The following is a 22,048-nucleotide window of genomic DNA, read 5'->3' on the forward strand; positions in this document are numbered from 1 at the left end:
ATCTTAGACGGTATGAATAAGTGCATCATAAAAAGCCCTCATAAGTGTATCATGAATAAGTGTGTATCAAAATGGTATTCCTTCTTTTAGACCCTGAATAAGTGTGTATCAAAATAGACCAATTGGTATTCCCTCTTTTAGACCCCTCAATTTAAACTGTGTATTCCTTCTTTTAGACCCCGACCCCTCAATTTAAAATGTGTGTATTCCTTCCTTTAGACACCTCAATTTAAATTGTGTGTATTTTCCTTCTTTTAGACCCCGACCCCTCAATTTAAACTGTGTAATCCTTCTTTTAGACCCCGCAAATTAAACTGTGTGTATTCCTTCTTTTAGACCCCTCAATTTAAACTGTGTATCAAAATGGTGTTCCTTCTTTTAGACCCCTCAATTTAAACTGTGTGTATTCCTTCTTTTAGACTCTGACCCCTCAAATTTAAAATTTGTGTATTAGACCTCTCAATTTAAACTGTGTATTCCTTCTTTTAGACTCTGACCCCTCAAATTTAAAATTTGTGTATTAGACCTCTCAATTTAAACTGTGTATTCCTTCTTTTAGACCCCTCAATTTAAACTGTGTATTCCTTCTTTTAGACCTCTCAATTTAAACTGTGTATTCCTTCCTTTAGACCCCTCAATTTAAACTGTGTATTCCTTTTTTTAGACCCCTCAATTTAAACTGTGTATTCCTTCCTTTAGACCCCTCAATTTAAAATGCGCTCCTTCTTTTAGACCCCTCAATTTAAAATGTGTGCCCTTTCAAAACTTGGTGTTCCTTCTTTTAGACCCCTCAATTTAAAACTGTGCTCTTCAAACATGGAGGTTCTCTTTCAGAGCCCTCTTTTAAACTGTGTATTCCTTCCTTTAGACCCCTCAATTTAAAATGTGCTCCTTCTTTTAGACCCCTCAATTTAAAATGTGTGCCCTTTCAAAACTTGGTGTTCCTTCTTTTAGACCCCTCAATTTAAAACTGTGCTCTTCAAACATGGAGGTTCTCTTTCAGAGCCCTCACAGTATAACATGTGCCCTTCGAAATTCTTTCAAAGAGGCCCCTCAAAACTCTGTCAAAGATGGAGACGCGGGGAATCGAACCCCGTGCCTCTCGCATGCGAAGCGAGCGCTCTACCATATGAGCTACGTCCCCTTGAGTGCTAAGAATGATCTTTATTGTCTAACATTAATATTTCATTCGCTATAGCTCACCATAGCATTCTGCAGCAAATTACTAACACGTTGGGATCAAATTCCAAATTTCAAAAATTTAGTCATTCGATTTGTGCAATCCAATTTTATTTTAATTTCTTTTAGGGTTCATGTATTGAATTCGTTGCTATCATGCAACATTCAATATGATAATTATGACATACGAATATTAGAAAGTATGGGCATGAAAATGGTGAATATTCTTTTCCAATTTATCAATATTGTGGCAAATGACCGTACTTGGTCATGCCAATGACCCCCACCACAAAGCTTTTTGCGTCTTTTCTAAGCCGACGTAATTTATGGCTGTAAATTGGACTGATGTGATATTACTATCTTCTCTGAAGCAGATCAGTTTCCCAGATTTTAAAAATTATGAGCCAGACCTTGCTTGCCCTTTGATATTTGGACAATTATGTAGAGTGGATGCAAGCAAATCAAAGCTAGAAAAGTGAGCTATCTCTGATGACTTTAAAATGAAATACTTATTAAAGAAGGTAATGAGATTTTTTTTTTTTTTTTTTTCTTTTCATTTCAGATGCGTTTTTTTTTATCACATTCTTCTTCTTGTCCAAGCACTTCAAGTGTCACTTAGTCAGCAGTGAGAACATGGAACTTTCTTTTGTTAACTCTCTGTATCCTGTTAAAGGAGTTTTGAATGGAATTTTATATTGTTTGTCCTCAAGGTGGCATTATTCAGGAAGGGGTTCAGAAGAAAGCTTTTTCTAGCAGAAGGTTTTATTAACTGCAGTATGTATGTAATTTGTTATTTTGGGATTGCTTAAAATGAGATTATTTATCTTTTGTACAATAAGGTCACAACTATTCCCATTCATTAAATGTCTAATTTGATGGCTTAGAATGAGTCACGAAGTTTGAGTTTTTTTTTTTTTTTTGAAGCTGTATATAATCAATGATAATCTCTTGAAGCCACCTATTATGAAATCAAAGAGACAAGAATGTTTGTGATCTCTTTGTACAAAAAGTAAATGGTATCTTTGTAGATTATCCCCTTTGTTTTAGGCATTGCTCTCATCTACACCAAGGTCTTAAAAAACAGATTGCTTGGATGGATTGGCTCTCTTAATGGACCAATTTGGATCATCCAAATCAGGATCTAGCAAAAAATTAAGAGAAATTTATCAAAATACTCAATAGAGATTAGCTATTCAAATTTTATCCTATATAATTATTCCACTTTTTTTAATGGGTATTCTGGAAGGGCAAGCTTTCTATGCTTCTCCTACAATATAAAACTTATTACTTCCCCTTTATCCAACGCTCCATTCTAAATGGAGGGCTAGGATGACCCGAATCACAATATCACGTCTCTATACTATTTTATTTTGTTTTATATAAAATATTTTGACACTAAATTTTGGGTGTCCATTCCTCTATTAAACTTGCACATGTAAAACAATATACGAAAATATTTTTAATAAAATAAAATGGCCAAAATACCCTCGAAAGTTTCAAGGGGTATTTTTGTTATTATATTTTATCAAAAACTTGTTTAATATTTTTTGTAGGTGCGACCCAATGAGAAGATCGCACGTACCAAATTTCATATTCATACAATTTCTATAAAAAAAATTAAAAACAAAATATCTTGAGGCGTCGGATCTAAGATCAAAAGGTGAGTGGCTGACTTGAACAAAATTGGATGGCTGGATGGTAGGGGAAGCATAGATCTCCTCATGATGTAGGGGAAGTATAGAAACCTTTTTCTTTTGAAATTAAATCAAAAGATGTGGATAAATTATTAAATTTTTCATATCCTAAAGGTAGTCCGATAAATTTCCCAAACTTATGAGAAAATAATATGGCACCTAAGAAGTTGGAAAGTCATTTTCTTTGTTAAATCATCAAAAAATTAAGAAAAATACGGAATATGATAAGTTATAGAAATTAGGGATGATTCTCGATTCAAGAAGATCATGGTGTCCTCCGAAATCTAAAAAATGGAGATTTTTCAAACTTTAATTTACATCACTTTGAATAATATGTACCTCCTCGTCACGTATAGGGAGCTTTTACTTTTGAACAAGTGTTTGGTGGGTTTACGGACTCACACTATTCTTGTGCATTCTCACTACAAAATATATCTCAAAGACGTATTTTAGATCCAAAATTTTAGTGGATGTTCACCACCCATTTTAACTTTTAGTGGATGTAACATTTTTTGGCATCCATCTTAGAGATGGTGTTCGGTACACAAGGGACCGCACGGTGTTAGGTACCAAAACTGTGTCCTTTACTCTTTTTTTCATTTCTTTATTTTTTGGTAAATCAAGGGGGAACAAGGTCCCTCTCCCCATTTTTATTAACTAAAATTTGATACAAAACTAGAATATGGATACTCTTTGAAAGGGAGTACTTATTACATCTGAAGGAAGGAATCAACCAATAAAATCAGGTGGTCTGACCATCCAAAGTGTGCCCTCAGAAGATCTAGCCCCTACTTTGCTAAAGAATCAGCACTATGGTTTGCTTCCACATACACATGGCAGCTGGACCAATGGCCATCACGTAGGCATGAGAGACAGTTAAGAAATAAAGTGCGGACAACCAAAGAGGTGCTAAATTTTCTAACATGGATCCCACCAATACTTTTCATTTAGCTAGCCCCAAATAGTTAGGAAAAAGCTTTTTTTTGAGAAATGAACTCTCAATTTTAATGTATTTAACATCAATTGCATTATTGATATCATTCCCAGATAAGAAAACCAGTTAGAAAACACCCATTTTCGTCTTATGATTATGCCCCCACTACCTGCTTGGACTAGGTTTCCAAAGGATTGATCATCAATATTCAACTCAAGTGTTGGGCTCACCCAATTAGAGCTCTCTCACACGAATGCGGATGCGCGTAGCGGAACGTGGATATATAGGATACAAAAATTATGCCTAAGCCGATGCGTGCATGTATGAGTGGGAAATCACGCAAATAAAGCAAATAAGAAATAAAACTTACTAGCACCGATATGAGATCGTTATATCCTTTTCATCCGTCTGTCTCGTCTCCTCAAACTATCTCATATTTTCTCAATGTTATTTCTCCTTATGTCTCATTACACATCTTAGCACCTTTCTATTTTCTTTACCCATCTATAGGCACCAAAAGTGTTACAGAGAATGCAATTATCTCTGTTCGACTTGATGGAAAGAACTACAATTTATGGTCTTTCCAGAAGCGACGTTTTCTTATGGGAAGAAAGTTATGGAGATATATTAATGGTTCTGCTCCCCAGCCTAAGGATGAGAACGGGCATACCAATTGGTTTGTTATAAATAGCTCTATTGTGATATGGGCAACCTCACATATCAACCCAGTACCAAAGCAATATGGGATTATCTACAAAAAATTTATTCTCGACCAAACACTGCCCACTGCACGTTTGTACACCCTTGAATAAGAGAGCATAAAGATACAACAAGGGGACTCATCAATTCAATATTATTTTAATACTTTCTCAGATATATGGAATGAGATGGACTCAATGGAGATAGAACCACCCACTGAATCTATTACTAAAGCACGAAATTAGTGATGCTTATTTCACTTCCTTATGGGGTTGCGATCAGAGTTTAAAAGCATGAGAGCATCAATCCTTCATCGTACTCCCGCTCCATGATTGGACGATTGCCTATCAGATCTCCTTGCTGGAGAAACTCGCTTAGGCACTCTTGGGATTTGCAAATCTACCTCACATTATGTCACTGATGTGGCCTTAGTCATTTCCAATTCTCCTAACAAGGATGCTAACTATGTCTAAGTGCAATGTCACATATGCAAACAAAAAGGACACACGGCTGATCGGTGCAGGAAGCGTACTTTTTGCAATTGCTGCAAGAAGTTAGGGCATGTAATTAATGATTGTCGAAAATGCCCTCAAGCACATGAGAAGCCTCCTATACACACTCAATGGGCTACAAACGCCTCTATTCCTAATCATACCAATACGGAGGATGCCAGTTCAATTCCCTCCCATTCTGCCTCTACGTTTGTTACGCTTCTATCCATATCAGATCTTCACTCCATTGACCCAACTACCCTCTAGCAACTTGCTCAAGTTTTGGCAGCCATGGGTTTTTTAGGTAACTCAAATTTTTTATCAAACACTTGGATCATGGACTCAGGAACATCAAATCATTTGACAGGACAACTCTCTCAATACAAAGCCATTCTAAAAATATAACTGATTTTACTATTAATGGGTCTCCACTTCATGTTACCCATTTTGGTCATACTAGTGTTCATGGTCCATCTGGTAACTGCTTACCATTGGAAGATGTCCATTATGTTCCTAACCTTCCACTGAATTTAATATCTATTGGCCAGTGAGTAGATAATAAGTGCCTTGTTTTTTTTTCTAATAAAGGTTGTGTGGTGCAGGACTTAACAATCGATAAAGTGATTAGAAGATGCACTAAGCAAGGTCAGCGTTTTACAGTTAGTTTCAGTGAAGCTCTTTCTTACCTTTCACAAGCTCTGCCAGTTTGTCATCTTTCCCATTCTCCTCATGAAATAAGTCAATCAAATTCACTTTGGTATGTTTGGCATTGTAGGTTAGGACACCCATACTATCAAAAAATGCTTTCTCTTTTAAACTCTGAACCTTTACTTGTTATCTACTCTCATGAAAAATTTGACAAGACTATTATTTGTGAGAGGGGCAAGTTGGCAGAAAGCGTGGCTCAACATTTTCCTCATAGCAATAATAAAAGTATTCATCCTTTCTCTTTAGTACACTCTGATGTTTGGGGTCTTGCTCCTATTCCTTCAATTAGTAGATTTTCTTATTATGTGATATTTATAGATTATTTCTCTAAGATTCTTGGGTTTATTTTCTCAAATACAAGTCAAGTATGTTTAGTGTTTTTAAAGACTTCCATAATATGATAAGCAATCAATTTGATAAAAACATTAAAGTTTTTAGGTCTGATTCTGCGGGGGAGTATCTATCCAATTAATTTCAGGCATATTTTCATACAAATGGCATTATCCATCAACGTTCATGCCCACATACCCCTAAACAAAATTTTGTTGCTGAAAGAAAACATCGTCATATTCTTGACATTGTTTGTTCTCTTCTTATAAACTCTCATTCCCCTAAAGAGCATTTGGGCTGAAGCAATCTATATTATTATCTACCTTGTTAATATTCTCCCTACACCGGTTTTACAGAAAGTGTCACCATTCTAAAAGCTCTTTCGAAAACCCCCTAATTACTCACATTTACGTGTGTTTGGGTACATTTGCTTTGTGCTTCTACCATCCTCTACATGTGATAAACTCTCACCTAAGTCTGTCAAATGCATGTTTCTAGGCTGTCCAACAAACTTAATGGGATATCGTTGTTTTGATCATTCTACCAATCATATTAGAGTATCCCGATATGTTACCTTTTTCGAGCACATACCCTTCCATCAACACTGCTCACACCATAATTCACTCAAACATGGACCTAAATTTTCCTTTCTTCCTGGTTTCGATATTCCCCATTCTCAAGATGATAGTTCTCGTTATCATAGAAATTAGGGATCACCACTTTCAATAACTAACTTTGATGAACCGTCTTTATCAAGTGTTGATCATACATCACCGCCAGTTGTTGATCCTTCAACAGCTTATGTTCCGCTTCGATGGTCACTTCGAAATCTTATTATATCTGAACATACCATACTTGTTCTCCTGGAACCATTACTAATACATTGTTTTATGAGCCATCATTTTATTCTCGGGTATCTAAACTCCGATGTTGGTGTATAGCTATGAATGAGGAAATTACAACTTTAGAAATAAATCACACTTGAGATTAGGTCGGCTATGAATGAGGAAATTACAGCTTTAGAGGCAAATCACACTTGAGATTTGGTCTCAATGCCCCCAACAAGCATGCTATTGGTAGTAAATAGGTTTATAAAGTCAAATTACGAGCAAATGACACCCTTGACTGGCACAAACACGAACTAGTTGCTCAAGGTTATGCCCAGGAGAATGAAATCAATTATGAAGAAACATTTGCTCAAGTTGCTAAGATGACCACTATTCGTACTCTTATTGCACTAACATCTATTCGTGAGTGGCCCATATCACAGATGGATGTCAAAAATGTGTTTCTTACTGAAGACCTTCAAGAGAAAGTTTACACGCGTCAACCATTAGGGTTTCTTTCTCAAACTAAGTCATTGGTTTGTCGACTTCGTAAGAAAATTTACGATCTCAAGCAAGCTACCTGTGCATGGTTTGGGCGTTTTCGGGTTGTCATTCTTGCATCTGGCTTTATTCAAAGTAAACATGATCTCTCCATATTTATTTGTACCACAAAGCATAGCATTTGCATTATTTTATTATATGTTGATGATATTCTCATATTTGGAGATAAATCACTTTCATCAAGGATGTGAAACTATGATTACAACAAGAATTTCAAATGAAGGACATTGGGGAAGTATCTTATTTCATTGGCCTTGAGATCACTATCTCTAAGAGTAGCATTTATATTATTCATCAACAAAAGTATACATTTGACCTTGTTTCCAGTGCCAGACTGAATGATGCGAAGGTCGTAGATACACCTATGGAACTTAATGTTAAACTTGTTGTACATGTTGGATATTCTCTTTATGAGCTTACAATATATCACAAACTCGTAGGCTCTGTCATCTATCTTACTATGACATGCCCAGATATTCTATATGTTGTCCATGTTGTGAGCTAGTTTGTTTCAAACCATCGACAACCACATCTATCAACGGTTCGTCAAATCTTGCGCTATGTTCAAAGTACTTCTAATCGTAGATTATTCTTTGACTCCACGTCCTCTTTAGATCTTAGTGCATATGCAGATGCAGATCGGGAGGGTGACTCAGACACTTGCCGTTCTACCACATGATATTGTGTATTTCATGGCTCATCCTTAATATCATGAAAGAACAAGAAATAAGACACTGTCTCCAAGTCAAGCACTGAAGCTGAGAATTGTGCTAGGTCCTCTGTTGCTAGTGAGATCATTTGGGCTTGTGCTCGTCTTAATGAATTTGATATCTCCTATTTCAAATCCCACACCTTTATGTGCAGATAACTAAAGTGCAATGAAGATTGCATCTAATCCGATTTTTTATGAGAGAACAAAACATATTAATGTAAATTGGCATAATGTTCACGATCACTATCTTTATGGTATATTATATCTCCTTATGTTTCTTTTACTGAGCAAAAGGCTGATATTTTGACCAAACCCATTACTCGAAAACACCATGATTTTCTAGCAGACAAGCGAATGCTTTACTCATGTCCACATCAGCTTGAGGGGGGCTAATAATGTGTGTATATAATTTTCACTTGTCCTTTATTGTCAATGTATATTTGTGTAGGGATAATGTAGTTTACATTAAATATGCATTTGTATATAAACCCTTTTAGGGTTTCATTCCTGTGTAATGAGATTTCATAGAGATTATTTCTCTCTTTAGATGGATCCTGAGTTCCTCGTGTTCTCTAAATCTAATAACTATATTCCTTGATTCACACACCCTATAAAATAACCTAGAAATGCTATATAGTTTCTGCCATTAACCAAAACCAATTTAAATTATCTTAAAACCACTTAATCAAGTTCTTAAACCCACTTAGGGACTATTAAACCTTTTTTTTTTAGCCTAAACCCCTTGAAACCTTCTTAATTAGGCTAAAACTTTCCAAATTAGCCCAAGACACCCCCTTAAAGCTACTAAAATGGGCCTAAGCCTAAGATTAGAAATATCTTAGCACACCACTAAGCCCCTAATTACCAATTAGAAGAACTAATCACTCGAGACCCCAATTTTGATCTATGAGAAAATAATAATGTATTAAAATATTAAAAAACATAAAGCCTTAATTAACCCGAGCATAGGCATTATTAAGGTAGAGTTGAAGGCATAGGACTTTGTGACAACCTAATGCATATGGAGAGAAGTTCATTGGCCATAAGGACATTATCCAAAATCAGGTGACCTTCAAGGATGTCAATGTAAGACATTATCCATAACCTCTTTCAACCTATTGGCTACATATTTATCTATGATTTAAAAAGTACATTATTTGTCTAAAATATTGCATATGGAATATATTTTCCTTTAGAAGTGAGACATATGAATGTGGATTTAGTCCTTTGAAGAAATTTCCCATTACCAAAAAAAATCAAAAATGGCCAAAAACAAATTCAACAAAGAAATCATCCAGGCCAAAAGCACTTTCACTCTTCTTCTCCCATATGATTCCATTAATCTCCTCTAAAGTTGCCTCTTTTAGGACCTACTCCAGTTGGACCTTCGATATGCTCGCATTAGGGATAAAATCATCATTTGATTATAGAGATAGTTCCTAAGGATTCGAGCATGAGACCTTTCAAGAAGTTATCCATATGCTCCTTCACAACATTCTCCTCTAAGTTGATATTTCTTTTTTCATCCTTCAATCTAAAAATCTGGTCATTTCTTCTCCTAACCAAATTAGATAAGTAGAATCATGTATCGCCATCATCATCTCTTAACCATGGCTATCTAGACTTCTTCCTCCACAGGCCCTCCTTCAGGAAAAGTTATTCTTTCACCTACTTGGTTAACTCCTCTTCTTTACAAACAATGCAAATATTTCTTGGGTTAACATAAAGTTGATCATGAACTTGGACCCTATTAGATCGAATTCCCCTTAACCTACCATAGACTTTTCTATAAACCTCCTTATTGTACCTTTGAATATCGACCATTAGATACAAGAATTTTGAAGTGAATCGGTATATAGGTGTTTACAAACCATTTCTTTAAGGAATCCTTGATAACTTCAATAAAAAAGGGTCTTTATGCCAAATGAAGATGAACTTGGAGGGTTTAGGACTGAATGATGCTACACTAGAAGGATGAGCAATGACAACACAATGATTTGAATTACCCATCAAAGGGCATCCTAAGAGGGAAAATTATGAGGTATCAACATCTATCACAGAGAAAGACCCACATATGACCAAGTTTCTTATCCTCATTTTCAAGTGAGTGGTCCCCATGGATTTTCTGCCTTGCTTGATTGAACTCTAGGATAAGAAGGTTTAGTGCCTTCAGCCATCCACCATTAGATTAAGCTCATAAAAACTCTACAATAGAAAATGATTGATTACTGATTTAGTCTAGCATTATACTGTAAATGTGCATCCCATGAAGGACAACATGAAAAAAGTACCCATGTGATCTAGCCGGAGTATACAATAATTATTTTTTTTCTTTTTCAATTCTTTTTCTTTTCTTCACGGTCTAAATCACTCACAAGAAGTCATTTTATAATATAACAACTTCAAATAAAATAAAATAAAATAATACACTAGGATCTCAAGAACTTGAAGCTATTCAAAACCACACTTTTCATTAACAACGAAAAGATACAACATATGCTTGAAAATAGAAGATATAATAAATAAATATGAAAGACATAAAAGACGGTATCGGAGATTACTTCAACTGGACTTCTTATACCCCACACCGAGTGACCACCTTTCGATGGCACAGGATCTAATGATCACCTTCAATCTCAATCGATAAAGCAAGTTTGGATGAGCCACACCAATGGAACACGAACTCCTTTGATTACAAACTCAAACTCTAAGTGAATCCCTTTAGCAACCTAATTTGAGAGATGCTTCTCTTTTTTACTAAAACCCTATAGTCTAAACCCCAATAGAAAGATGAGATATCATGAGAGAAGAAGACATGAGAGAAACCATGGATGAGAGAGACAGTGGGGCGTGCCCCCCCTTATGGCTTTCAAGAGAGAAGAAAGAGAGAGTTTCTATTGGAGATATATATATATATATATATATATATATATATATTCTAAATGGGGCGTGTCCCCTTTAAACTTTCTAAAATCAATACTTTTGTATCTCTCAAGACTCCAAGCTTGATCACAAAATTAGGAGGTGTTATAACTGGGGTGTGCCACCTATGGTGGCACATAATGAGCCCCACCCAATATGCAATGGTGGACCCAAATGACCTATTGGGCCTCCCATACAATTTAAGTTATTTTTTATATTTTAAAAATATACAAAATCATTATTTGAATATTTAAATTATCATAAAATCAATATCTCTATTTTTATAAATCCAAATTTGATAAATCAAATATCTAGAGATTTAGAAAAAATCACATAACAATTCTAAAAATAGAATGCAATTAAAATGAAACAAATTAGAACATTGATGGGAAAAGGATCTATATGGTCTAGGGATAAATATCTACTGGAGTACTCCATGTCAACTACGAACCACACATGCTTTCTCAAATCGACCCAACATTGCCCATGACCCACAATCTATGTAAAGGATCATTAGTGGATCACCAAAGTCTAGCCATGAGGCAAGGGAGGCAAGGGGTTGCAATTCTAGTATATGGATTTTAGGTTCCCCTAATGATAAAAGATGAAACTAAGGTCATCTTGGCCTAATGCAATCCATAGCTTGATGGTACACATGGGGTATTTCTCGCATATAAACACGCTTCACCCTGAAAGTTGGTACACTTTCCATAAAATGATTATCGATGTGCATGTCGTGTGATAGTACAAGAAATGAGGTTTTGGTCCCGTCTTTGAAGGCCTCCATCACGCACAATGGTCACACAATCCCTCGGCTCACTCATCCGGGCATACTCCGATCTCATCAAGAGCTAACCCAGATAACCCTCATCGGTACGATTTTTCATAACCCAGGTAACATGGGCTTTCCCCAACCAGACCGATCTAGCACGTCGAGTATGGTCTAGTATCAACAAACATCGTTTGTTTAGTATGGTCCACAAGGGACCACACTCCCACTAAGTTCATGTTCTACTATATAATTTCATTTTACAAGCACTCATAAGGCCTTTAATAGCCACAAGCACCCAACACAACAGTCACAAATAGTGTTTGTTATGGGAATGTGTACTTAACTGCAAATCATCTTAGGTAATAGTGGTAGTCAAGCAATTGTTGGCTATGGCTGGGCTGTAGTCTACTTGGTCGACCACACCTTCAAAATCTTGGGTAGAGCTCAAAGCTTGTAGTAGAGCCTCCCTCAATTATTTTGACAACTTCAGAGCTTCATAAGCATGTTGGTGTATAAGGTTGAGATGCAAGTGTTCATGACTTTGACACCTACACAACCTTTACACATATATACTACAACCAAAATTTCTCCTCTAATGGACAAATATAGCCCACAACTTTTACATATACATAAGAGAATGGTCATTAGACCTCTAGAAATTCCCAACATGAATTTCAATTCATTTGAGTAATGGGAAATCACACAGTTACAACTCAATTCATACTTAGACTATAATAACATATACTTAAAATTATATAAATAATACAATCTCTTATATTATAACTAATAAACTAATGTTGAAACCCAAGTCATGAACCATGGGGAAGCTAATTGTGCCTCAGATTGCCCTGACATTAAGACTCTTGTATCCAGTGTAATGAAATTGCTTCACAAACTTGGTTGTGTTTCTGGGATATTTTGAGCAGCGTAAGGAGAACGATGATGTGACCTGAAGCTAGGGAAAAGAATTCTATTGAAGTATGTATTCATCCTTTGCTGATTGGACAGTCTTGAGAGGTTTGTGAGGTTATAATAAGCGCCTCTGGTCGCCCAAGGAAACTACATGTTGAATTTAAAAGTCAGTGGGACTCATTCTCAGCTTTGTTGCTTATGTAAAACTTTCATGATTGTTTATTTTTAATGACATGCTACTTCTCAAGCGATTACAGGAGAAAGTTCCAAGTGGCATGGTCTCACTTTTTTCCTAGAATTATTTAATTCAAAAAAAAGAAATCTAGGCTTTATCTTTTTCATATGATGTTAGTGAAATATTCAAGTGGGGCAATATGTGCATTTATTTCAAAGTTTTTAATGTTTATGTGACCACTCAGGTTTCCTGGTTACTATTTTATTTGATTATTTTGCTTCATTTTTTTTGTTTGTAGGGCTTTGGTTTGTTTGAGATATGGTTCAATGTTTTTAATGCTTATGTGACCACTGAGGTTTCCTGGTTACTACATTATCATTGAGCAGTATATAATGATAAAACAAAGGTAAATACCTTTATGCTTAACTCTAGTCCTTGATAACAAGTGATGCATGGCCAGAGGCTTTAGAGTACCAAAATTGATTGAAAAAATGCATGCCTTATCCCTCCTAAACATTTGGTGGTTAAAATCGATATCTATAGGAAGCTTTCTAAGATCCTTTTTTTCTTTTTTCTTTTGTGACAATGGGCAGAACATTGTTGAATTGATTTATTTTCTGAGATGTAGTACTTTCATGTCCCTTATCTTTATCTAGAGATCATATGGTGCCCTATATTAATATATACCTTAATTATACTTGTTTTTTCTTTTTTTGTTGTACAAGAGGCCAGCCGATTGTGCTAAAGTAGCTTTATATACTTAAATAGAAATCACAATATATATCTGCTAAAGAACTAGAAATCCCATTCTCAAGTAAAATACGTGTAGTACTACAAGCTCTAGAACTTGAAGTAATACTGGTTATCATTCATGATGAGATGAATGATGTCCATTTTCAGTATCCTTAGGGTGCCTTTCAACATCAATATCCACCAAATATAAAATTAGTTGTTTCCATATTTAGGAGCTGGGGCTCAGTATCTTTTGATGCTCCACTAATAACATTAGAAGGGACAAAATAACAATCTTGTATCTTTTAAATGACATGAAACTCCAATGCCATAACAAAGTTTATTAATAATTTGCGATAGTCTATGAATAACTTGCAATTCTATTTCTGGGTATAAATGTTTCTCGTTTTTTGGTTCCAATTCTCTTATTGAAACCCAAGCCCTTCTCTGACTTTGTTTTAGGGGCATTGCAAATATAAGTTGAGGATCCAATTCCATGTTTCAATTTTTGAGGCATGTATCCTGAAAAAATGAAAAGTAGCTTAATAAGTAGTTGAAGAAAGTCCTTCATTGGTATTTTTAGTTGCATCTATACCCATACAGAATTTCCACACAAGGAAAAGCTAATCATTTTCTTGATTCCAATGCAAGGAAATTATATAAAAGAGTAATTACAAATGGAATGTTCGTTTGAGATAATAATCTTCCAAAGTGATGTTGATTATCATCAAGGGAATGTTGGATTGGGTGAATATGGTTTCTGTTTCAAGACATTAGAACTTGCACGTCATTTTTATAAAAACCAATTTTAATAATATGGCATTTCCGAACTGGATTCGTTTAAATCTTCATGAGAGTCAGTTTAAAAGAGTGCAAATATTTTGTATGGTTTGCAAAAGTATGATCTACTAATTTGTCTGATAGTCACTCATGGATTTCACCAGTATAGAATGGATTTAGAGTTTTTACACACTAACTTCAATCCCCATTGCTAACAAACTTGCAGCCATCGTTTGCCTTTAGAAAAAACTCTTAAAACATAACCCTGATGGGGATCTTAAATCATGTCAACTTCTACATATAAGACTTTAGATTCCATATATGACAAGGTTTGCATTATGGTTTCTAGCACCACCATGTAAACCAAAGAAAACCACAGATTTTTCTTTTTGGAAACATTTTAGGAGTAATATTTAGAGTCTCAGACCCATTGTCACTACAGTTGTTTCAGAAAAACATACGTTCAATATAAGATCAAAACAAGAATTTAGTTCCCCGTTCAATCAAATCAATGAAGTCCAGACAACATTGACTCCAACTGAATGACCCAACAAATAATCGATTAGTTTCATGTTAAATTGTGCTTAATACATACATTCTGTTTTTTCTTTTTTTCTTTTTTTGGGTACTTTAGTGTTAGGAATCGAAATTACCATAGGACCCTCTAGCCCACCTACAATTAGGAGGCTTGCTTTTTTTTTTTTTTTTTTTTTTTTAAGGATAGGAAGCTACTGAGGGGTGCTCGATTGAATGCCACAAAATCCCCAACCTTTTGGCTCAGGAAAACTAAGTTGCCTCATGACTTTTACGCCGGTATTGTTGGTTTTGGAAAAATCATTCGAAAATAAATTTGAAGTGATCTTGCGTGGAATTAAGTCATACATGCATGGGTGGAAGGGTGTGGCGAACAAGCGAGATGATAAACAGACTAACTTAAAATGCAAGAAAACTAAAAAGAAAATCATATTCTTCTTTTGCTATTATTTAGTATTATTATTTTTTATTTATTTTATTTTATTTTTTACTGGAACCATTGAACAACTAGGAAAGCAGAAAATGCATATCAGTAAAGAAAGTGGGACCGGTCAATTTACGGGTCTAAAACAGGTTCAGATCTAAACAGATTTGCCCTATTTTAGATCTACTGGCAGCGCTGTTGAGTTTTCACATAGAGTTAATCATTAAATTTTGAATTTATAAATAAACTTAAAAAATAAATAATGGAATAAAGAAATAATGAGACATGTACTTGAGGAACCAAGAATTAGGACATGTATCAGGATTGCGAATTGTTTACACCCTTTTGCCTTCTCTTTAACCTCGAATAAAAAGAAAGGAAGGGATTTGGGGACCCAGGAGATCTTGTTCCTAAGGTTTTTTATTTTTAGGATTTTAGATCAATTTTTGGAAGGAAATTTGAAAGGATTTAGATGAGGGTTTTAGCTTAAGATTTTCCTAGATCTAGGGTTCCTGGACTAAGAGAATATTTTGAGATTTTCCACGAATTTTCCTAAAGATTATTGGATGTAGGGATTTTCTTAGGAATTTTTTGGGGAATTTTTTGGGGAATTTTGGGGATTTTCTTAGGAATTTTTTGAGGAATTTTCCTAGGAATTTTTTGAGCGATTTTCCTAAGAATTGTTTGGGGAATTTTGGGGATTTTCCTAAGAATTTTCCTAGGAATTTTTTGGGGGATTTTCCTAGGAAATTTTTGGGGAATTTTCCTAAAAATTTATTGGATGTAGGGATTTTCCTAGGAATTTTCTAGCTTCCTAATATCTAATTCTTAAGGGAGGTCAGAAGGGTTTATATGTTTTAGGAACCTTAATGGGATTACTATTTTCTATTTTGATTATCCTAATGTTTCTTTAAGGGTAATCCTGCCAAAATTATCAGGGTTAAAGCTTATCCAAGGTGCTCAAACCTCCTCTCTAGCTTTACAGAAGGCTCCAACAAAATCTTTGAAATTTTTAGGTCATAGGTCAGACGAGAGACTTGCCACGAGTTCCTTGTATAGGGACCAAAATGAAATTATCTGTCATCAAATTTGTTTGGACAATAACTTCCAAACCATATGTCGGATTTGAGCATATGACGATCTCTTCTAACGTTTGAAAACAATTTTGTCCAATTTTTTCGAGTTTTAAGGGGTCTACAAGATTAGGATTTTAGGGTATTTGTTTTCAGGGTTGGATTAGTCTTGGAGTTAGTCTCTCATGTTTGTTATGCGTAGGGGTGCCTAGGTTGAGTGGTTTGGACTTTAGATAAGTTTAAAATCTAGTTTTAAAGGCCAAGAAAGTGAGTTTTGGGGAACTCTCTTGGCTAAAATCGTAAACTGGGGGAGGGGGCACGGATGGGGGTGTCTAGAGAGACCCAATTCGACCAACGTAGAAGTTGGGGAGAGGTCTATAAGTTTGGGGGAAATAGATAATGACATTGCTAAAAAAACAAATAAAAAGGTTAAAGTAGTCAAAAAGTGTGAAGCCCTATTTATTTGCATCCATCCTAATTTCGACACGAAATACAATGTTTATTTATAAAACTCCTTTTACTTTCCACCTCAGATCCAAAAGTTTGGAGTTCTATGTCTTGATTTTTTAAAGATCATCTTCAAAGTCTTTTTCCAACTGATTGAGTCGCCTTTCGTGATAAGTTTCGTTATCTTTTGAAAAATTAAATGAGCACTCAAAACAAGCCAAAACATAACATTTTCAAAACTCGTATTTTCCTTTTGAGCACATAAATTATGCTCCCGTAGGACCACAATGTAAATTCATTTCCCTAGCCAAAAAACCTACTTGGGAGGGCAGGTTTTTTTCCAATTTAAAATTTTTAGAAACACCTTAAAATCACTATATGATTATTTTTAAAAGAAAAATTTTGAATTTGAGTTCGTCAACAATTAGATCTCACCCTCCATAATATTGCAAGGTCTTTGTTCAATCCTAGACCTTTTTTCAAGGGCATAGAAAATATCTTTTTTTTTATATTAGTCTATGGATTGAAGCGGTTACATCCGCAAAATATGTGGTGCTACAATAATTCCCACATTAAATTTTACCCGAACAAGTAAATGGACAGTATACTCCCACGGGAATTTGAAATCTTTTGGATTTTCCCTTTGTTAATTGGATAAACCATTCATCTTGGTAGGGTGGACCCACGACAACGGTTGCATCCTCCCGAAGCACCCAAAAGCCAACCAAAAGAAATAAATAAAAAAAAGAGGGAAGCTACGGGGTAGAAAATCCCTTGAAAAAGTAAAAGGAACTCCACATACTCACAAAATTGTGTGATGTGATGTACTTTGTCATTTCCCCTTTTTCTTTTTAGTGGACCCGAATTTAATAAGTGCCTGATCCACAATGCACTGTATATTGGTCAGGTACACGAATAAATTTTAAAGTAAATCAACTTAGGCTACCAAAACTTCTCAATGCCTCCTTAGTTTCACCTTACTCATAATTTTGTACCCCACGCTTGCATTTTTTTCAATAGCGACACTTTTCTAAAATTTAAATAACTCGAGTTCTAAAAAGGCTTTTTTATTTGATAGTTTGAAACTTGTATTTCTTTCAATTTTCATAAGATTGCAACCTTAAACAATCTAATTAAAGGCGTACGTCTAAATTTTATCATAACATGCAATTTTACTGTAAAATTTTTTTAAGATTACCTGAAAAGCTATTTTCAAATCTAATAATAAAATTTTAAATTCTAAAAATAGTTAAAATCAAATAGATCTATAAACATATGAAAATCTTGAAAATTGACTGTCTAGATAATGTGTTGCAAGATACACTATTTTTTGGACTTAAAATTCTTTGTTAATTTTCATATTTATACATCTCGATGTCAAGTTGATCAATTAGATGGCTTTTCGACATTAAAACATCCTTTTCCAATGGATTTTTTATGTGCATTGTTAATTATACTTTTTAAGATTGCAATCTTATATAAACTTTCTCGTATTCCATGGCAATCCCCTCCTTTCTTTACTTTCTCTCCTATTAAAAACTCTGTCCTATTAAAATCTCTGTCCTTCCTGTTCGCATATCCGATAACATCAAGGAATTTCTATCCATCTAAACTCCAACCCCTCTATACGCCAAACCAAAAAGTAAGGGTGGCGATTGGGTTAAGTCAAGCCGTACACTCAGATCTAGGTCTGGATCTGAATATTGGAACCAAAAGGTCGGCCCAAGCTCGACAGGAATAGTTGCCACTTGACTTAAACCCAGTGTTCCAAAAGTTGGTTTGAGTCTTTTTTACTCTTTTCCTCGGGCGTGGGCTCTTGACAAGCCTGAGTTGTCTCAAGACAGAGGTCTAACTGAGGATCGTAAAAAAAAATTATAAAAAATCTCAAAAATATAAAAAAATATTTTTTTAACATAATTATTTATGTTTTCTATCATTTTGACAAAATTTGGAAAGTATTTTGGCAACAGTGGTTATTGACGAGATGATTGATTTGAAGATTATTCAATATCAGAGCTATAATTTTCAGTAAGTATTAAGACTTGAGTTGTTTTTAGAATTATCCGTGCCCTTCCTACACTACCTAAAATCACATTGACAATCATCCAACCTGAAGTTAAGGGCTAAATGGGCTCAAACTTGATTACTAAAGATAGGAAAGAAAAATCAAATTCTTAGAAAATAAAAATAAAATCCTTCTCCAGATTATGGTAAAATAGGATATGCAAAACCAATTTACAAACTGCTATAATTGGTTTTGGGAAGGCCAGTAATCCAACACAAATTACAGTACATAAGCAAGTGTTTAATTTACTCAACTTTGACAACTTTGTAAAAAGAGAGTGCACGATCCAGGTTAAAACTTAAGATTTTAGCACTTTTGGATATAGAAAGCGAGCACGTGAGATTCGTTTAAGTGGGTCAGAATCTAAGATTTGATGGCTTTTGGGGAGATGGGAGACACTATAAGATTTAAATTAGAAAATGTACAAGAAAAATAATGGGAGAACTTTCCATATGTGCCACTAACATTTTAAATGGTAAGCTTTATGTGGAGCTACTCACTAATAAAAAGAAATATGTGTGATCTGCGTTAGCCAAAAATCTCATTGACATGAAAGCCTAGGATGGTACCGGGTTAGGTATGACAAAAAAAAAAAAGTTCATATTTTCCTGTAAAAACTTTTCTCTTTCAAACGTCCAATCTTGATTAGATGATTGAAAGCACGAATAATTATTTTAACTTCGTTAGTTATCTAGAGTGAATTAAAACCTAGATGTCATATTCATCACCATTATAGGCTTTTAGATATTGTAATACATCTAATTGATCATCTCGATATCGAGATACATAAAGGAAAATGGTTTGATAGGGCTGCAGTCCTTTCAAAATAAGTAAGCGTCACCTAATAACTCATTGAAAATTGTAATTCAAGTATTGGAAGACCTTTACATCGATTATCTCGACTTGAACATAATGGTTTTGAAAAGAAATAAGATTTCAAACTCTAAAGAATAATTTATATTATTATCTAGACCGTCTTTCCGCCCTAAAAATAAGTGTTCAAAGATCCGCAAGACATGTAAGTGTTTTTTTAGTTTCAATTTTTATTGTGGGTGTTGGAAATTGATTTCATAGCTATCATAGAGATTTTCATTGCTGAGGATTTGACGTGAGGTTTTATTTGGTTTTCATAAATCCTTGGTCTATAGAAACTTCATCCATTCATAGTACATTCTATAAATTCTGGTACCATCCAAAAAAATTTCCACACCAAAATTGCATCTCATGACAAAGTGTGAAAGTCCACCTTAGTTCACCTTAGGTTTAATGTTTAAGGTTTGGAGGTCTACCTTAGTTCACCGCAGTTTTATTGTTCTAAGGTTTGGAGGTTTACCTTAGTTCACCTTAGTTTTATTGTTTAAGGTTTCAACCTTCTGCAAACCACACTCCTTAATTATTATTTTTAATTCTTTTGTATATTTTTGCAAATGAGTTGCACAGACTCTTAAATTTTCATATATGATTTCTAGAAAAATAATTGAAACGACTAGCATATTTTCTATACGTGGAGGTCGCGCCAATATGAACTAGCTGCTTACATATATAAAGGAAATTATTTTGATAGGATTGTCCTCACCTCAAAGCTCACAAAAAATTGCTGTTTTGGCATCAAAAAACCTTAAAATCAATCATCCCTGATTGTTGTAAAAAAATAAAATATTAAAACTCTAAAAATATTATATATTATAACATATTCTCATCTATTTAGCTCTAAAAATAAGTATCCATGAATCCGTAAGATCTATACTATTTTTTGAGCTTAAAAATTGATTTTGGGGCCACTATAAAGATTTCGTACACCATAGTAGGAATATGAGGTGAGACTTTACTTTGTTTTATAAAGTCTTGGCTTCATGGAAACTGCATTGATACCTGAAAATGTTTTCTAAAAAAATGGGACCCGGTTTCTATGCAGTCAAGCCTGTACGTAAAAATGCATCTCTCTTAATAAATCTATTTTGAAATGGATTTTAAGACTTAATTTTTTAAGATATATAATCGCTAACATGGAGATCGTGAATATAAAAAAATAAATAAATTTTAAAAACTGAAAATAATAATTTTAGTAAAAGAACATTTAAACAGTTAATTTTCAGTGTTTTTAGTTGAAATCCTACTTCCATCCATCTTAACCTACCTACATCCACCTTTAAGATTGATGCTTTAAATTTGTAAGACCCTATATGTAGAAATATGGTTCAAACCCACATAAAACAATTTTTCTAAAAGACAATAATTTGAAATACCAATAACGTATTTTTGATATTCAAATAACGTATTTTTGATAAGTTGGTCGGGCGTAGCAGCCATATTTCTCGTTGATCTAAATAGAGGGTTGGACAAATTATGCCATTTAGAGTGGATTAACATTTAATGGATTTTAAAAACAGAATAAAATTTTCTGGATGGAAATCTATACGTTGAAAAATGTGCTAAAAGCTTTTCTTTCATTTCCCAAAACAAATGTGCACGTCGTCGGTAGAAGCATGCACAAGTACTTTTGCAAGGGCTGAGATTTTTCAGAAGGTCATACCTAATACTTAATTTTTTATTTTTTATTTTTTATTCACATGAAATATTTTTCTAAATTTTAAGGTGTTGAAATATTGTTATAAATAGAACTAAATGGAAGAACAAAAAATATATAAAATAAAAATAGAGATTGCCGCCGAGAAACCTTTTATCTTTATTACCAAGCCTACAACTATTCTCAAAGGTAATTGGTTTTTTAATATATTTTTTCATAAAAATTAACCAAAATAGAACAGTGCTTCTATTTTAAAAAATCGTTTAGTACATTTGACACTCTAAGAACTATCAGATTTCACCGAATGGTTGTGAGCAATAAAGACCTCCCTATCATCGTATACAACCCCTTTTTCAATTCTACTTCCAAAAAATGAAACTACAATTCAAAATATGAATATGATGGGTTCAAGAAAAGCTCATCCGACCTCGAGCTCAGAAGTTTCATGAACAGGGAATTCCAGTTCCTCAGAGGACAAGAACGTTAGCTCAAATTTCTCTAAAATTGTAATATCAAATATAACCATCAAATTCATCAACTCAAAACATCT

The 22,048-nt window shown here is 34.3% G+C and overlaps 1 long non-coding RNA gene and 1 other non-coding gene across 2 annotated transcripts; one reads left to right on the top strand and one right to left on the bottom strand.

The window, feature by feature from the left end:
- Positions 1-1,071: 1,071 nt before the first annotated feature.
- Positions 1,072-1,144, bottom strand: TRNAA-CGC (transfer RNA alanine (anticodon CGC)). The gene has a single exon. It is a non-coding gene; the product is annotated as a tRNA-Ala (tRNA).
- Positions 1,145-1,555: 411 nt separating this feature from the next.
- LOC148779362 (uncharacterized) lies at positions 1,556-2,188 on the top strand. The gene is made up of 2 exons (XR_016046213.1): positions 1,556-1,700; positions 1,890-2,188. It is a non-coding gene; the product is annotated as an uncharacterized LOC148779362 (long non-coding RNA).
- Positions 2,189-22,048: the final 19,860 nt, after the last annotated feature.

The sequence above is a fragment of the Amborella trichopoda genome, chromosome 12 (assembly GCF_054954075.1).
Source record: "Amborella trichopoda isolate Santa Cruz 75 chromosome 12, AtrichopodaSantaCruz75HAP2 v2.0, whole genome shotgun sequence".
NCBI lineage: Eukaryota > Viridiplantae > Streptophyta > Magnoliopsida > Amborellales > Amborellaceae > Amborella > Amborella trichopoda.